Source organism: Sceloporus undulatus, chromosome 2 (assembly GCF_019175285.1).
Source record: "Sceloporus undulatus isolate JIND9_A2432 ecotype Alabama chromosome 2, SceUnd_v1.1, whole genome shotgun sequence".
NCBI lineage: Eukaryota > Metazoa > Chordata > Lepidosauria > Squamata > Phrynosomatidae > Sceloporus > Sceloporus undulatus.
In genome coordinates this window covers 115,478,505-115,497,102 of record NC_056523.1, presented here as the reverse complement: position 1 = coordinate 115,497,102, position 18,598 = coordinate 115,478,505, and the positions used below count along the sequence as shown (strand labels likewise).

General features: G+C 39.4%; 1 protein-coding gene and 1 long non-coding RNA gene across 2 annotated transcripts in view; one reads left to right on the top strand and one right to left on the bottom strand.

Moving 5' to 3' along the window:
- Window positions 1-18,598, bottom strand: part of SLIT3 (slit guidance ligand 3) — a 612,784-nt gene that overhangs the window by 477,022 nt on the left and 117,164 nt on the right.
- Window positions 107-7,865, top strand: LOC121922583. Its single transcript, XR_006102187.1, has 3 exons — window positions 107-226; window positions 6,785-6,910; window positions 7,694-7,865. It is a non-coding gene; the product is annotated as an uncharacterized LOC121922583 (long non-coding RNA).

The window sequence follows — 18,598 nt, the reverse complement described above, 5'->3', positions numbered from 1 at the left end:
TGTGATTGCTGTTGCTCTAGCTCCTGACATCTTGTTACCTTGCTACCTTGTTATCTTGACCTCGGACCGGACCTCTGTTATCTCTTGGCTATTGTGACCTTGGACTGTTTTGACCACACTGCTTTCTGGCTTCCTGACTTCGACTCGTCTTTCGGTACGCTTGACTTTCTGGAACCCTGACATCGGCTTGCTTCCTCGGCCTGCTCTTAGACTGCTTCTCCACAAGGTTTGTTTTGCTTGCACATGTTGGTTGAAGACTTGGTTATCAGCACAAGTCAGAGATTGCTGGCAGCAATCCCGGACAGATTGCACTCTTGCCTTTAATCAGGGGATGGTTCCCTTTTTAATAAAATTTAAAGTATAGTATTTACATTGACCCGTGGATAAGTCAACCTAGGTTTTTGGGGTCAATTTTTGTCTAAAATTTCTACTTATACATGAGTATATATAGTAATTGTTTCATGCTGGATCATTAATACTGGATGAAGTCTTAATTCGGGAGCATACAGCCTTTAGGTGATTTGGTGGAAACACAGAATATCAACCTAGTATTCTAGGGACATATAATAATGAACCATATCTTACATGCTCTGTTGTGCAAAATATACATATATACACACATAAATGTAAGAAGGTCCAGACTCATAAGCATTCTTTAGCAATTATAGCAAAACATCCTATGAAGGCTTAAAATTAACCAGAATCAAAGTCTACATTTGACTTTCATTGCTTGTTGGATCTGAAGAGTATTATGAATGGCAAAATAAGACCCAGCAATCTAATTGCAAATATAGACATTAGTCATATCTTTATCCCAAGTAAGGTTTCCCCCAACTTTTGGGGCATCTTACAGAAAGCTGTAGCCTTTGTCCTATGAAAATGACACATGTAAATTTCTTCATAGCAGGAGAGACGTGTGACATACTATACTGCACTACTCATTGCTACGAAAAGAGTCAGAGCATTAGATTCAGTTGCAAATCAGCCTAGCTAGGAAGTAATAGCAACTACAAGTGAGAGTTCCTTTGCTGAACCATCACATCAAGTATGTTATTGCAACTATTTGCATAACTGGACAAAAAGCAGATGCCCTGCTGCCGGGGCAGACTGCTTTGCCGCTGTGGAGCGGCAAAACTACAAGCCCCAGAGTGCTCTGGGGCTTGCCCGGCTCCCTATTGGTGGTTGGGGCCGGAAGGGGTGGCCCTTCCGGCCCAAGACACTCTGGGAGCCGGACTCGCTGGTACGGGGCTTCCAGTCCTCCAAGGCTGCCCATTGGTGGGCTCGGCCTTGGAGGCGGGGCCCCGCAATCGCACGCAGAGGGGAGGGGCTGAGCAGTATATAAGGCTGCTGGGAGGCCTCTCCGCCTCAGTCGGCGCTTGGCTCCGAACAGGCACGGAGCGAAGCTTGGAAGGGAGGGAGCCTTGAGCTTCTCCCACCCGCCCACTGCTGTTTCAGGTGGTTTTTTGTCACAACTGTTCGGCAGCATAGGCTAGGATCTGAACGTTGGTGGTACCAGGGCTACGGAGTTCTGGTTTGGGAGTCACAAGGTACCTGGGGGCGATGAGCGAAGGCGTTTGGCCATTGCGGGGGCCAAAACGCAGGTGCGCCTCCCGGTGACTAGGGGCTTTGGAAATTGGTGAACGCAAGACATGGTTTGCGCTCAAGTGGTGTTCCTTAGCCCCTAGGTCATCCCATGCACCGGGTGGGTTCCCGGTTTTGGATAATCAAACAACATTGGGTTGTTTGATTGCACGGATCCTGACCCTATGCTTTGTGCCGACCCTACCAATGGTTAATAAAGTTGTGGCCTTTCTCCCAAGTTGGTGTACTGTGGTTCTTTTGACAACACATACAAGGCAAAAGTGTTAATGTGAACAGTTCCAAGTCACTATGCATCCAGTTGTTATGTACTCATATAATATACAGTTGGCCCTCCATTTTCGGGGGGATCCGTTCTGGACCCTCACACACACATGAAAATGGAGGCTCGCGCTCATTCAAGCACCATATGCTTGAATTGAGCGCACCCCCCTGCGTGTGGAAAGGGCGCGCGTGCTGAGAACTTGCACCATTGCAAATAGCGGAGGTCGCCCCCTCCGCTTATATTCAAGGGTGCGGATCTGAGATCCGCACATTAGGAGGGGCGACTGTATATTGCAAAACATCCTGTCAGTTGATTTAGCACTGCAAAATGCTAAAGTTGCAGATACACCAGACGTACAACATCTCTTGCAGCAAACAATATTTATCATCCTCACCTAATATTATAATGATCAACAATTCTCTGTTTAGTGTCTATAGTCTGAGTAACTTCCATAAAAACAATAACTAGGGTTTCAACTGACTAACATCCTGTTCTTTGATTAGTTCTTGTTCTGCCATTTACGCAAAAGGCTGCAAGTACATGTGGTCCAATCCATTAGCAAGGATAGCTATATCTCAGACATATGGAACCTACAGAAGGAAGCTGACTAAGCAGTGTAGAATACAGGACTTGCCAACACTGCTATCAGAAAGCACACTTTCTTCAATAATAGAGTGTAATAATTGCACTTAGAATAATAAAAGAACCTGGTTAACTGTTTGCAAACCCTATAAAACATCATCAGCCTGTATTAAATGAGAGAGAAAAGGGTAAGCATTCATTGTTTGCATTCTCTATTCCCAAAACTGTTAACTCTTTCATATATTAATCATTTTGTGAAATATTTAGTTCTAACTACCACAGCGTCAATGTAGCAAGCCTTCTGAATAACTGCTGAATTAAACTTTTCCTTTAATGCTTAAAATTATTTTAACGTATTCATTTTCAAGGAAGACATTCTTTATATTGCCCTTTTGCTTACAAAGATGACCAATAAGGCATCTAGCAGCAGGCATACTATCCTGTTTCTTCTAGACTATAAAATGTTCTCCAAATAAACTACAGTAGTTTGTGTCAGATGTCTAAATCACTGAATATAATAATACCACAGAATTGAAAGAAACAAATCACACATGGTTAGGGGAAGTGAATTATACAAGAACCGTTGTATTCAAATAGCCTTATGAACTCCATGACTGAAGGAATCTATAGAGAAACAAGATAGTGGTTTAAAGCAGTCTTCTTGTTTTTCAGACCAAATGCCAAAAGCTTAATCAGATACACTTTTGGAGCTCTGTATATACTAATAAAGACATGGTACATAAGTATGGAAAGGAATCAAGCATAAAACACAAGTTATATCACAACTGCTAAAACTAAATACCATTTGTGCTTCCCGTTTGGGAGGGTTCTTCTTTTATGAACCCCTCCTTTGAGCCCCATCTTGGCATGCAGTCCTGGCTAGCTTACAGCTATAAAGTGCTGAAGAGAAGTGAGCAGAGGGTGGGAAAGAAGGCGGAAATATGTAGCACTGGAAATTTTCAAAGAACAGCTTTGAAGACGGATCATAATAATTCTGATGCTGTGTGGGCTTGAGGAATTTCAATAATGGTGCAGAATTTACAGTATATACCCCATGCAAGACTGGCTTTTAAAGCTGATAAATCTTCCATATGCCTACAGTGTTTTGCCCATGTTAGGGTCACTGGCATGTTAAGATCAATGCAGCTATGCATAGTTTATTCTTAGAAATTTGGCAAAAAATCTTTCTTCCTTTTCTGGAATTAGTATTGATTTAATGTGCACAACTGATTAAAACAAACACTTAAAAATAAAAGACAAAGGAATACTGTTGAAAGCCTACTAAATCTTATTGTGTGAGTTAAGCATATTTCATTTCATCTTTCAACCAGTTCAAACATGTGTAATTATTCTATGCCAGAAGTGGGAATCATGCAACCCTCTGGGTGTTTGGGACTACAATTCCCAGCTGCCTTATCCAACATAGTCAATGGTAAGGAATGTTGCCTCTCCACTTCGACAATATGTAAAGTACCACATGAATTTTTCTGATGATTTCCACCCCTGCATAAATATACAGTAATGTGGACATCTATCATGCTAAAGTAGAGGCAATTCACATGGCTAATTTTCTTAAACTACTGTAATTCATCTCATTTGCTTTCTGTCAAAATGGCAACAATTCTCTGGAAGCAATGAGTCAGATAGTATGTCCTCCACTAGCTTTCATTCTTGTGGCTGCTGCTCATGGAGCACTTTACAGATGTCTCTAACCAGACTTGAGGCCTGAGATCTAAATGACAACCCATATGTGGCTGGAAAGACATGGCTTCTTTATTTCCTTATATTGATTCCTTATATGCATGAAACATGGTTTGTTGACTCTTATGGAGTGTTTTGATGGAAGAATCAAGTTTGCATCTTACATTTTTATTGCTCTGAAATGTTCAGAATCAGGTAGCACCTCATTTATGTTATCACTCATCCAGTTCAATATGTGGGGGCATAGGGTTATCATTTTCTTCTTTTTTAACACTTAGCCTGTAATTTTGAAATAGGAATGAAATGTTTTGGGGAGAAAAAAAACAATTCCATAGTGCCAACTGTGATATAAAATGGGCTGGCCTGTTTCAGCTGAGCACTGAAACCACTATTCTGAAAAGTTTACTTGCATTTCAACTATTTCAACTATTTTTCCTACCAGCACCACACCCAGTTCCATTATAAGGCGTCACCTCTCCTCCACAACCTCAGGAATAGCTTTTGGGAGAACAATGTAGGCTACAGAGGATGTGGAGAGCTTCAATCTGAAAAGTGGGAGGATGAATCTTTCCATTACAGGGAGCTCTTGGTATCCACTGGGATTTGCTTCCTAGACCCCTGGGGATATCAAAATGCTTGGATGCTCAAGTCCCATTATATACAACAGCTTAGTAAAATGGTATTCCTTATATAAAATGGAAAATCAAGGTTTGCATTTTGAAATTTATATTTTTAAAAATAGTTTCAAGCCATGGTTGGTTGAATCCATTGATCAAGAATCCTTTAATACAGAAGGCCGACTGTATATGCTGCCTCTGACTCCAAATCACCACCCCCAATTCTTTTTCATTTCTTGATTTACTTAGGGTTGCCATAAGTCAGGACCTCCAAACCTGGACAAATGTAGGACAAATGTAGGGCAACATTTTCAATTGTAGGACACATTTTATAAAAATGGAGGACATGAAAAAATTGAGGATTTTTTTTAAATGTTAATATCAATGCATGTTTTTTAGGCATGATCAAAATGGAGGACATTTTGGCATTATTCCTAGATAGATGGCAGAAATGTACTTGCCCTCGGGTACAACTGTACTTCTCAGAAGTGTGTACTTGGGCAAGGGACTGTGGTTTTTCTTCACTGCGCATGAGTTTGTAAAAATCACAGCAAGTTACATTGGCCGTGCCTCAGAGGCTTGTTGATATCAATATCACCATCATCATCACTATAATTGTCCAAGAAAGGCAGACTTGTTAGCATTCAAAGCGCCATAAATACACAGAAAATGTACTTGCATATATTTAATAATAAAAAAATAACAAAATAAAAAACAAGGCAGGGGTGTATATATTTAATAATAAAAATTAATGTAATAAAATAAAAAACAAGCAATAATAAAAATCAATGAAATAAAATAAAATAAAAAGCAATGAAATGAAATGAAATAAAAAGCAATAATAAACATTAATAAATAAAAAACAAAAAATAAGTATTTTATATTTTTAAAAATTAATTAAAAAAACAAACAAACCCAAGGCAGACCTGAAATGGCCACTGACTCACTTTTCCACCTCCTCCTCCTCTTCATCCTCCCCATCTCCTCCTCTTCATCCTCCCCACCTCCTCCTCTTCATCCTCCCCCTCCTCCTCGGCGCAAGGGCTCCTTGGGAAGCCCCGCGCAAGGGTGCACAAGTGGGGGATGCATGTGCGCGCTGCCTGGCCCATGCTGCAGCCGGGGCAGCGCACGCAGGGGAAGAGGAGCTCGTTCCCTTGGGCCAGCTGGCCAATGGCCGGCTGGCCCAAGGGGACGGGCTCCTCCGTCATAGCCCTGTGCGTGGGCGGGAAAGCCCCACCGCGGGTGGCGCAGCAGCGCTGGCGAGGAGGAGGAAGGAGGTGCTGCCCGGGAGCAGGAGGGCGGCGCTGCCCAAGAAGAGGAGGAGGAGGAGGTGGGTTGGCGGCCAGCCGCATTAGCGGCCACAGCAATGGCCGCATGAGCGAGGGCCCGGAGCCGGGACAAAGGCTGGGGTTGGGGGGGAACCGGACCGGGACAGGCAGGGGGCCCCCAAAAGCGGGTTTGTCCCAGGGGCCACTGGGATATGGCATCCCTAGATTTACTGTCTTCAGTGCTTTCATCTATGCCTGTTCAAACCATTCTAATGTATAACATCATAGATTGGGCTGAGCTGAAACCCTTTGTATCCATACTTTCAGCCCAAATTGTTTTTCAAGGCTGAAGGAGTTACAACTGAGTATGCATGTGAGACTGAATTGAGTGACCTCTTTTTTTGCCTCAGGAAGCACCCATCAGAACAACACCATGCTGCCACTTACTGTCAATGTGGGAGGTGAAGGTTGGGTGGAATGGAAACCAGCATGAACCAAGAGAAGCTCTGACAGCAGCAATGATTATTGTGCTTAGTAGGTTTCCTGAAACCAACTTCCCCTCTGTGGGCTGTGAACAGACTCTGAAATGTGGTGGTGAGGATCTCCACTGGTTCTAGCTACAGTGCACTAGAGTGTCATGAAAGGATTGATTCAAAGACATTTAAATGACATGGAACTCATTAAGATGTTGCTCTCAAACTGAAAATAAGTTTATTGTCTCATTTCCTGTTAATTGCTTTAATTACTTGCAGAAAATCATCCACCCAGATGCATTTGCCATAGCAAAATCCTGCCCTTGGAACTGAATCACAGACATTTAAATTTAATTTCTGCTGATTTAATTTCTGCTGCTTATGAAGGAAGACAGAGACAGAGAGGTATGTCTACATGCACACACTTTCCATTTCCTCCTACAGAAGCAATGCTATAAAAAGGAAAGTATTTGTATTTCCCAAACAGTGAGGGGAAAGTGTTGAAGATATATAAGAGAGGCTGCAACCAGTAATTAAAATCAAATTTACACTCACAGGCTATTTGATGTGTAACTGGTAATTAATGTTTTAATTTATATGATTTTTGAATATGAAGGTAGTCTTCCAAACTTCCAGAAGCACTGGCCACATGCAGCTCTTTGACGTATAATGTGAGGCTCCTGGAAATATAATAGCTGCACTCCTTTTTGCATTACAGTTTATATAAATAAACATTTTTCAAGCTTTATAATTATTTACACAGTATAAACTGAGAGTCCAGTGGTTTATAATGTTCATGGTGAATAAATATATATTTGTGTGTGTGTGTGTGTGTGTGTGTGTGTGTGTGTGTGTGTAAAATTTAAGAATATCTCTCTTCACGGAGGGAGAGATGCAGGCCCAGCCCCATCGGGCCTGGCCTCAACTACGAAGAAGAGCTCTCCCTCCAGTCCATCTGCCTTGGTCCAGGCCTCAGAGGGAGAGAAGAAATGCTGGACCTGATCCCCTTCCCCACCACCACTCCCTTCTCCTTTTGTGTCGTGTCTTTTTAGATTGTAAGCCTGAAGACAGGGAACTATCTTATTAAAAAGTTTGTATGTACAGTGCTGTGTAAATTTACAGTGCTATATAAATAAAGCATAATGATAATAATAATAACAATAATTCACATCCTAAATTTATTTCTAGATTTGAGTGAGGAGTTAGAGACATTTTGGATCAAGAAGGATTCCAGAGGAATTGTTGCTGGAGAATCAGTAACTGTACAAATAGTGCTGACAAAGTTTTAGTGAGCATGGCTTGTAATGTTGTGATTGTGGCATGTGTCTCTGTGTTCTTGAAGTAAAATGATCAGGGTATTAGTGTGACACCGGACACAATAGAGTTTGGCTGCTTTGCATGTATGGAAGCTTATTGTATCAGTGTGTAACCCATCTCAATAAATAAATCTCAATTTTCAGCACAACATACTGCTGTGAATCATTGTACTCTATAATAAAGTTTGTGAAGTTGAAGCATTGTGCAAGCCTTACAAATCAACACCAGACGAAGCTAATTCATATAGCCTTGACAATATATCAGCCGGAACTGAAATGACTCAAAATCAAGATGAAGACTCAAAAGACTTCTGCTAACATTAAACAGTCTGATAAATATAATAATGTCTTTATCATTTAAAATTTTTATGATAAGACTATAATTTTGTATGGTGATATTTGATTAAAATATCTCTAATTTTATTGGTTGTAGCACGGTGTAGCATTTTGCATTAGACTATAACTCTGGAGACCAGAGTTTGATTCCCTGCTCCGCTATGAAACCCAATGGACAAGTAACACTCTCTCAGCCTCGGGGAAGGCAAAAGTAAGCCTCTGAACAAATCTTGCTAAGAAAACCACATGATAGGGTTGTCATAAGTAGGAAACAATCTGAAGGCACACAGCACATTTTCTCCATGTTTTGATGAGATATTTACTAAGACAAATAAACGTAATTAAAAATACCTGGTTTCCCAATCTCACAATTGTAAAGAAATGCAAATATGCATATTTTTTTCTCAGATGTTTCCATAATTCATCACCGTATTAATATTTAGAATAGTTAAATCACTAACCTATCATTATAATTTGAAAACATTTAGTTTGTGTGTGTACTTTTTGATTATCAAAACTAATACAGATTCATAGTTTTAAAACAACATAGATGAATATTAAGTATTTGTATTTCTTCATGATTATTACATAATGTCTATAACAATAACAACAGGTGTGTCTCTCACACACTTGAGGTTTATCATATGTGGCTCTTATGTAAAGCAAGTCTGGTCACCTTATCTCAATTTATACATGTCCTGTCTGATACAAATGCTAATTACATTTTGGAACATTCAGTGACACTGAGTGTTGACCATATTTTACAAATGTTGACCAAGACATTCTTAGTGTTCCCACAGCAGCAGGCTCCATGTTTGCCTTTAGCTGGTTACCAATAGCAAAACTAAGGAATACCACTTGGGTAGCTGGAAGAAAGAAAAACACACAGACACCACCTATCCACTTGTTCACTTGTTTGGAAGAATAACCTTCAGCTTGCTATTGACTTGCTAATTGTCCCAAGGTAACAGCAGTCGCTGACCACAATGTAAGTGTGAAGAATGTTCACCCTACATTCAGATAAATGAAGGTCAACTGAGTGTCACTCTGAAGACAGCAGATTTCTACTCCTTACATTGCCTTTTCCTCTGTTTTGCAAATATTTGTGGAAAACAGAGCCTAACAGTCATAAGGGTATTTTTTTAACGTGTACAGTATTCAAGACTACCACTACAACCTAATGAATTGCTCAGAGAGAATGTAAAATCATAATGTTCTTCCTTGACTCTGGTATTTACACACAGTACTTATGTCTTAAAATGGCACCTATATAACTATAAATTAGGATAGAAGATACTATCTAACACTCAGCATATGTACTTGTCACTGGTATTAACAGTATGTATTCTCACAGCTCTGGAGATATTGACAGCATCATTTTAATAATGGCATTTGCCCTTCTTCTAAATGCTTTGGGAAGGCCAGGGAAAAGTACTTTAAGACTGTTATATTTTTGTTGGCTATGTGAAATAATATTTCACTACTAAATCTAGATATATTCTGAGGATATCTGCCTGCATGGACAAAAGAGATATTGAAGGGCACACACTTCTGTTGCCTTTCTTTCCTAACATTTAAAACTATCCTTCAGAATATGGTCTGAATTCAGCCTTAATTTAATATCAGTCCCATGCTGAATGTCTCACTACAACTATTGTAGCTCCAATGCAGCCTCCCATGTCAAGTTTTAGACACACATATGCATATTTATATAAGCTATTTTAGGATATATAAAATGCATGAAATGAATTTTAAAAATCAATTTGTTATTAAACCTTCTTTTAATATAAATAGTTATTTTAAATGTGATATGTTTGACACTATGCAAGGAATCCAATTCAGCTGCTTTCACTTTCAGATATATAAACCAGACCTTAGCTGCTTGAATCAATGTAAATATAACATTGTGTAGATCATACCATATACTAAAAAAATACGTTTTGTCTAGAAAATAATATAATAAGAAACAACACTACATTATTTATTCATAAGAAAGCCCCAACTGTTGCTATCAACATCTGAAGAGGATTTAACATTAACATTCCTACATAGCTAAGGAGATGCCATACTGACAGTAACCAAAGAACAGGATATTGTTCTTCTGATCTTCTCATCTTCAAAGTGGTGGCTTCTCTTTTCTGTTTACTGACTCCAAGTTTAATTAGCCATCTATATGGACTCAATCTGTGCGCAGCAGGGAAAGCCAAACCCTGCCAGAGCTGTTCTAATAGATCACACTCTATTGGAAAACACAAAGCCAGCCCTTATAGTTTCCAATCTTTATTGGCAGGACTGGCATTCCTGAAACATACCACAGATAATTAGCCTTTCCGATCCAGATAGATAATCTCTGTTCACCACACAGCCTCCCCCCCAATCTGTTTCACATGTCTTCTGTGATATAACAGAATCTTACACAAGTAACACTCATTTTCTTTCCAAAAAGAACAATCTTTCTAAAAGGTGCACTACTGAATTTCTTAAGGCAACTGTATTCTACAATGAATTAACATGAATTCTTGAAAATCTTGTGAACTTTCTTTATTCCCTGCTGTCTAGTTGGGATTTTGTAGAAAGAAGTCAGCATTAGCTATAGATTGCAAAAGTCCAACATCCTGAAAATTGTTTTGACATATACAATTTATGTTTGTTACATTAAGTTATTTAATAAGAGATTAGGTAACATCACTTCTTTCTTCAATACTCTCCTTTCTTCCCTAGATGCTGGCTTTTGGGAGAAAGTATTAACCCCAGGGTGAGCTAAGTATGGCTCCCAAAACGTTTTTGTAGGCTCTTTTCAACACCTGTCAAGTGAAAAAAAGATTACCAAAAAGTTATTGCACTCTGGAAGCCTCTGGGAACAGTGGTTTTGACATTAAACAGGTCAGGGCAACAAAACAAAACTGGAAATAGGATAATCTTAATCATCATCATTATTTATTATTGATAATGATGATGGCTTATTTTTTAGTCTAGTGCTTCCCATGAAGGGTCCATAGACCCACCAAATGTGTCCACTTCTTCAATATTCTTACAGAAGTGCCATTATGTGGGAGAAAAACCACCCATACATTTTAGGACTAACTTCTATCATGACAATCAGGACCTTTGCAGAAAATGTACCAGTGCTTTGCTGTGCTATTCAAAGACTTCATGAGAAGACCAACTCTCTCTGCCCCCTTCTTTCCTATTGCTTTTATTTCTTTGTTTCTACAAGAAACTGTTATAGCAGGTGCCTTCTTTAAAAACCCAATGTTCAGAACCAAAGCCTGAAGAAAGGGAGTCATTGTCCTTTCCCATATCCACCATGGGAAAGAAAGAAGAGCACCTTTCCTATACATTTTTACACAATGTAACAGTATAATGCTTTTTCAAAACATCCAACCTACAGAAAACAAAGCACCTTCCACAGTGAATAGGGATGACAGAAAAGCTTCAAACAGAAGGACTTGTACTGTCACCAGCTGAGGGAAGAACCTCCCTTCTGGCAAATTGATTTATAGTTTCATGTCAGGATCTCCCTGACATGTGAACAGGATACTAACAAGGCCAAACCTCTCTATATAAATCACTATGGGACACCTGAGGCTTTTTGGTTGTGGCCACAGCTGAGCGACAGGGCACAAGCTTTGGACACAAAAGGTCCTAAATCTGACTGATGACATTTCCAGGTGGAACTGAGAAATATTTGTGCATGGAAGGCTGTAGAGCCAGTGCCAATGAATACAGACCAAGTACTGAGCTTCATTCAGCCTAAGGCAGCTTTCTATGCTCAGGCTGCAAGGGCTAGTAGTTGTAGCCTGGCCGTAATTTACACACTGTTATTGCTAAACTAAGAAAGGGAATTTCTCTTATGAGAATAAATATTACCAAATTGAAACTAATAAGAGGAATCCAAACTTTTATTGTAGCAATGTAGGGGGATGGGAGAGAATGAGCAACCAACTGTAAAAATAAAGTGCAACTGGAGAACATATTGGCTAGAATCCTGTTGAGTACCAATAGAACAGAAGGCTATTCTGCAATAACTCTGCAGGTCTGCAGTGGAGGCTGAAGAAGCCAAACCAGGGGCAGAAGGGTAGACATATAACCAGAACTGTTGTGGACTGTGGTGTTGCCTGGGAGTTATACAAAGCAGCTTGCATAAGGAGACCTTCTCTAAGGAACTCATCAAAAACCCACCCACTAGCACAACTGTGTTACATGACTGACAAGGTCCTACTGGACCTCGGCACTCTCTTTTGTATCTTAATTTAAACTGGCCTGTTTCTTGAAATCATTTTTTAAAATATGTTGTCATTTGCTACATTACATTCTTTACAGTAGGATTAGATAACATTTTGGTAAGATTAGGACTGCCTAATCTCTATCCTGTACTAACAGCAAACACAGTAATTTGCTGCCTTCTTATATACTAAAATGTGTGTATTTGGATAATACGTTCAATTTGCTTTGTTTGGATTAAAAGGTCAAATCTATTCCCTCTGTGGATACACACTAATGTTGGATTTGCTTAATATTCTAGTTAACAATATTTGTACTCATGATAAAATCTCTGAACCACATAAAAACAGCCTTTGTGGTTACTAAAATAAGAGTCACATCAAGCAAGTAGGAACTAGTCATAAATTATAACACTGCAAGAGACTAATCTGTGAACTGAAATGGGTTTACCTATGCTGAGAACAACATAAAAACCAGTTTATTGCTCCCAGCACCTAAGGGCTACACAGGACCTAAAAATACTTGTGGAGGGAGAACAAAATTGACTGGAGATCCACTTCTGGTTTCATTTTTCATCATTTGAGATGGTTGTGGAATCCAGTAGAGTGTTTTCTTGCAAAATCTTAACTCCCGGAGATTTCTAGGAGGAAAAAAAAGTGGTTTTGACTGAAAAGTGGAGTGGGAGTCATCCTTAGAAAAACTAATATATTATTTGTTAGAATCATCCTTTTGGAAAGCAATAAATTTTTTTTAACGGTAGGAGGGACATTAAATAACTTTTATTTTCCTTTGCCAACTATTGGTGGCACTGCATCCAGGCTGCATCCAAACAGAGGCAGTCCCCTGTGCTGCCGTTCTAAACTGTTCTTAGCAATAAAATGGTTGTTCATTTAGACATAATTTTTGAAGTAACTTCTTCTCTAAAACAACCTTCTTGTAAACTCACTTAATTGCAATAGGCAAATATTAACTAACTAAAAACTAAGTTGTCAGATACATTTCCAACATGGAAGCAGAGTGAGACCAAGCCAGCAGGCAGCCAATACAAAGAAAGGGCACTGAAATTTCTTAGCTATGTGACACAAAATCTTTGGGGGAGGGGGGGTAAGGGTAGGGACAAGGCTCCAGGAGCATCATCTGACCCATTATCACTAACTGCTGTCAATGGGAATTCTTGTTGGAGGTCCTCCTTAACAAGGGTTAAAATACAGTTGGTTTAATAATTTCTATACTTAAGCTAAAGTATAGATGAAAAAAGAAGACAGTTAAAAGGACACTTGAGAAGTGTTAATACACTCCTCCTATCCAGCAAGCTTCCATAACAGATAACTTTGCAAGAAAACACTGTAATGGATTTCACAACTATCTCAAACAATGAAAAATGAGAAATCAGAAGCGGGGCTCCAGCCAGTTTTGTTTATTCTGGCTAAACTCTCAACATTCCTTTCTCTTTTCTAGCTCCTTGTCCTCAGGTACAAAAGTACTCAGATGTACAAGTGAACACGCACAGAAATCTCAGTCAGTTTAATTGTAATAAACCCTGCTTTACCTCTTAAGTGACCTCATGATAATCTTCAAGTTTCAAGCTCTGGTTTTGTTTGGGTCTTGATTGCTGACAGTTACATGCTACAGAGAAATACTTCAGATCACAACCAGGATGAACGTCTCTTAGGTTTGCAGTACGGTAAGAATATAGGCTTGATGATAGCACAAGTACCACAAAGACTATATCCTGTTAACATCAGTACTGTATGGTAATTTTACTCTTTCTGTCCAGTCTATGTAACTAATCACAGTAGCCTTGGTTGCTCCTACAGCAAACGTTTCTGTATTAAGATTACAGTACATAAGAATAAAGGTGGTGAAGAGCCTGATCTGTAACCATAATAAACGTTATCTATGTATGATAGAATTGGCTGGTTAAATCTGATAGGAGAAGCAATATCAGATCTAAAGCACACATTTTGTTTGGCCTTAACTGTATTGGTCTTCTCTCCCTACACCTGCCCCCCCCCCCCAAATAATTGCTGCCCAAGATACTGTATATATTATATCTGTTGTTGCAGCCTATCTGACAATACAACACTAGATTCTGTCTTTATTGAGAGTCAGTAAGGATGTGACTCATGTGTAAAATACACCTGGTCTGCATCATCTGCACTGAAAACATTTGTGGAATCTGTCTAGGTTGGGCACATTGCTTTGAAGAGGAACAGCTTTCTTTACTTATCCAAGTACAAAAGGGAAAGAGGATAGGAGTCCAGTGAAACAGTTACAGAAACTGGCGCTTACAGGTGGAGCCTGTTTTGTCTTTATTTTCTTTTTCTCCTCCATGCCAATTCATACCTCTTGAGAAAGATTTTTTTTATCCTACCAAGCCAAATGACTCTGAATACCTGGGCAACCTGGAACTATGTAATGGTTCCGCTATAAAAGCTGCTCTGCCCATTGCCTGGTGTGTGAAGAAGGGTCAAGATGCAATCCCCTTAAATTCTACATATTCAATTGTTTCTTCTGAGAATGTTTAGTTCTCACCCATGAGAAAAGCAAGATGGGAAAACAGTTTATTATTTGGCAACACTAAGGGAGAACAGCCAGTCAAGCCCACAGACTGAACTGCTTGCGTGAATTATACATTTCAATAAGGCCTCTGACAGGGTTCCCCATAACATTCTTGCAAACAAGCTAATGAAATGTGGGCTAGACAAAGTAACTGTTACATGAATTTGTAATTGGTTGACCGGCCGAACCCAAAGGTTGCTCAACAATGGCTCCTTTACATCCTGGAGAGAAGTGACCAGTGGGGTCCCACAGGGCTCTGTCTTGGGCCCAGTGCTATTCAACATCTTTATCAATGACTTGGATGATAGAATTGGGGGCATACTCATCAAATTTGCAGATGACACCAAACTAGGAGGAGTAGCTAATACCTCAGAGGACAGGATCAAAATTTAAAATGACCTGAATAGACTAGAAAGCTGGGTCAAAGCTAGCAAAATGAATTCCAACAGGAAGAAATGTAAGGTACCACACTTAGGGCAGAAAAATGAAATGTACAGATATAGGATGTGTGACACCTGGCTGAATGAAACTACATGTGAAAGGGATCTGGGAGTCCAAGTAGTTGAATATGAGTCAACAGTGCGACGCGGCAGCTAAAAAGGCCAATGCAATTTTAGGCTGCATCAATAAAAGTATAGTGTCTAGATCAAGGGAAGTAATAGTACCACTATATTCCACTCTGGTCAGGCCCCACCTGGAATATTGTGTCTAGTTCTGAACACCACAATTTAAAAAGGATGTGGAGATACTGGAGCATGTCCAAAGGAGGGTGACTAAAATTGTGAAGGATCTAGAAACTATGCCCTATGAGGAAAGACTTAGGGAGCTGAGGATGTTTAGCCTGGAGAAGAGAAGAAGTGATATGATAGCCCTGTTTAAATATTTGAAGGGATGTCATATTGAGGAGGGAGCAAGCTTGTTTTCTGCTGCTCCAGAGACTAGGACCCGGAGCAATGGATGCAAGCTACAGGAAAAGAGATTCCACCTCAACATTAGGAGGAACTTCCTGACAGTCAGGGCTGTTCAACAGTGGAACACACTTCCACAGAGTGTAGTGGAGTCTTCTTCCTTGGAGGTCTTTAAACAGAGGCTGAGTCTGGAGTGCTTTGATTGAGAGTTCCTGCATGGCAGGGGGTTGGAATGGATGGCCCTCGTGGTCTCTTCCAACTCTATGATTCTATGATTCTACTAATTGCCTTCAAAATGATAATTCTAATGTAAAAGATTGTTTTCTTCATTCTCTATCTTTTCATCAGTTAGCAGATCTAAATATATTTGGTTCCATGAAATCTATCCTCATGTTTATTTTTTTCTAAAAAAAACTTTTTCAAATCATTATTCTGACAGTAATTGGCACTCTGAGCTTGTAGCCTCTGCACAGAACTTCAACAACAGAACATTTGATAATATGGCAATGAAGACTACTTGGATACTCTCCTGATCTGCAAACAGGACTGTACCAAGGAGTGTTAATGAATAAAAATATATTATGTGCAGACATTTGTGTTGGATGCTGGGATTTTGATTGGTGGAAGACCCTGACATTCTGCCAAACATTGTGAGATGTCCTATGACTTGGGCAACAGGTTAGCAGAAAGCACCAAGAGAACTGGCTAATAAGATGTCCCTACATTTGTTCTCATTCTACCATCCATTAGCTTGACCTATAAGATATTTTTTTTTAAAAAAAGGAAGAGAAGAAGAGCTATATTATCTGTTTATAAGCCAAACAAAAAAGGCACATTTTGTCACATTGTGCCCTTTCTTTCTTTCTTTCTTTCTTTCTTTCTTTCTTTCTTTCTTTCACTAGTAAAGGTATTCCACAATAGTTTCTGAAATTTGTTTCTTGTTCAATACAGTTACTGTTACATTTATATTACTCTATTAATTAACACACTCCAGAAAATAATTGACCAAATACCATGATGCACTATAGCTATACATTTAGCAGATTCAAGTGATCTAATGTTTCATAAATGTTCTAAAATCAGAAGTGAACAGTGAGGCAACCAGGTTTGCAACTAATGCTTAGTTATTAAAGATGGAGAAAATCCAAGCAGACTGTCAGAATTTCCAGATAGTTGCCTCAGTTCAAACTGAGTGAATAGGCAGACAACAAAGCGGATATAGATAGTTCTAGCTAAGATTTCGTTCAATCATGGTTTGTTTCTGAAACCATTTGTTTTTCTGCGCCTTCAAGTCATTTCCCACTCGCTGTGACCCTAAAGAGTACATAACCATGGGATTTTCTGAAGCTGAAAGAGTGTGACTCACCCAATATCACCCAGCAGGTTTCTATAGCTGAGCATGGATTCAGACCCTGATCTCCAAGGTCCTAGTCCCTCACTCAAGCCACTATACCATGCTGGCTCTTTTTGAAACTATAGCTTCAAATATTTTGAGAGCAAGAATCCACCATATTTTGCCTGTCATATCATGGCAAAAGGTGGTCAGAAACCTATGCAAGAGGTGAGGAGGTCAACTGCATAAATACACATGACAGTACCAGTCCAAACCAATGTTTGGCATATTATATTTATTAGCTAGGCCACTGACTATGCACTTGCCATAATGAAAGTCTCCAGAAAAGGATTTCTTCCTTGACATTACCTATTAATTCAGTCTGACTTTCTGTTAAACATCTGCTGGTCTGCTATGTTCTTTTCTATCTTTGTTTATATAAAAAGACCAAGAAAGAAAAACTGATAGTTTATGCTTCCAAGGAATACTTTGCCAAATCTGTAGGCTTTAGGAAAGATGCATGAGCTACCGCCAATGTGCCATATGCAGCCTTCAAGGCATGTTTGTGTGGCCAGTGGAACCTTGTAAGAATCTTAGCCTTATTTAAAATTAGGGAGAGATCCCATTTTAAGATGTGGGCCTGTTCATCTCGCTGCTTGGGGCAAAGGGGTTAGCTCAGCAATTTTCACAGTTTCCATTCCGTTTTTGTGAAGTCATGAAATGATTAGAGCTGTATATGGGCCATGAAACAACAACAGATTATATATCAGTGTGTTCAGTGTGTTCTGACTACACAAAGGAGTGTAAAGGCAGATATTCAGAAAAATAGTCTACCACTCCCAGTGGCCATTTAGACAATCTGGCATCACACAGTCTGAGCTGCCCAGTTCATATCTCTCTATATTTTGCCAGGAAAAAAATTACTTTCAAGATAATCTCACCACTCCAAATAACAGAACCATTAGTCCCAAATAATTGGTGGTACCTGCAACTTTGTAAATCATATTCATCTCAGGTGGCTTCAGGAAGCCAACAAGTCTCCTGCATGGATGGAGAGTACAGACATTATATGCATGTGATAAAGAGCATGAAAATTAGGCAAATAATCTTATTTCAAATGATATGCCATATTACTCTGTATCAATGAGAGACATGCCTCTCCAAGTGCATTCCTTGTATATGGTATAATCTATATTTTATGTCAGACAATCCCAAAATATCCTCCAAATTAGTAGAAAATCAAATGAAAAATAGCTGGGTTATGGCTGATACTCAACAAACTTCATGTACACAATTTACGTATTTTGCCATACCAAACATGACATCCCCAAACCATCCTAAATATATCCTCAAAATCTGGTGAATGTCTATCCAGGCACTTTTGTGTGATGCAATAGCAAACTGAGAAATATAC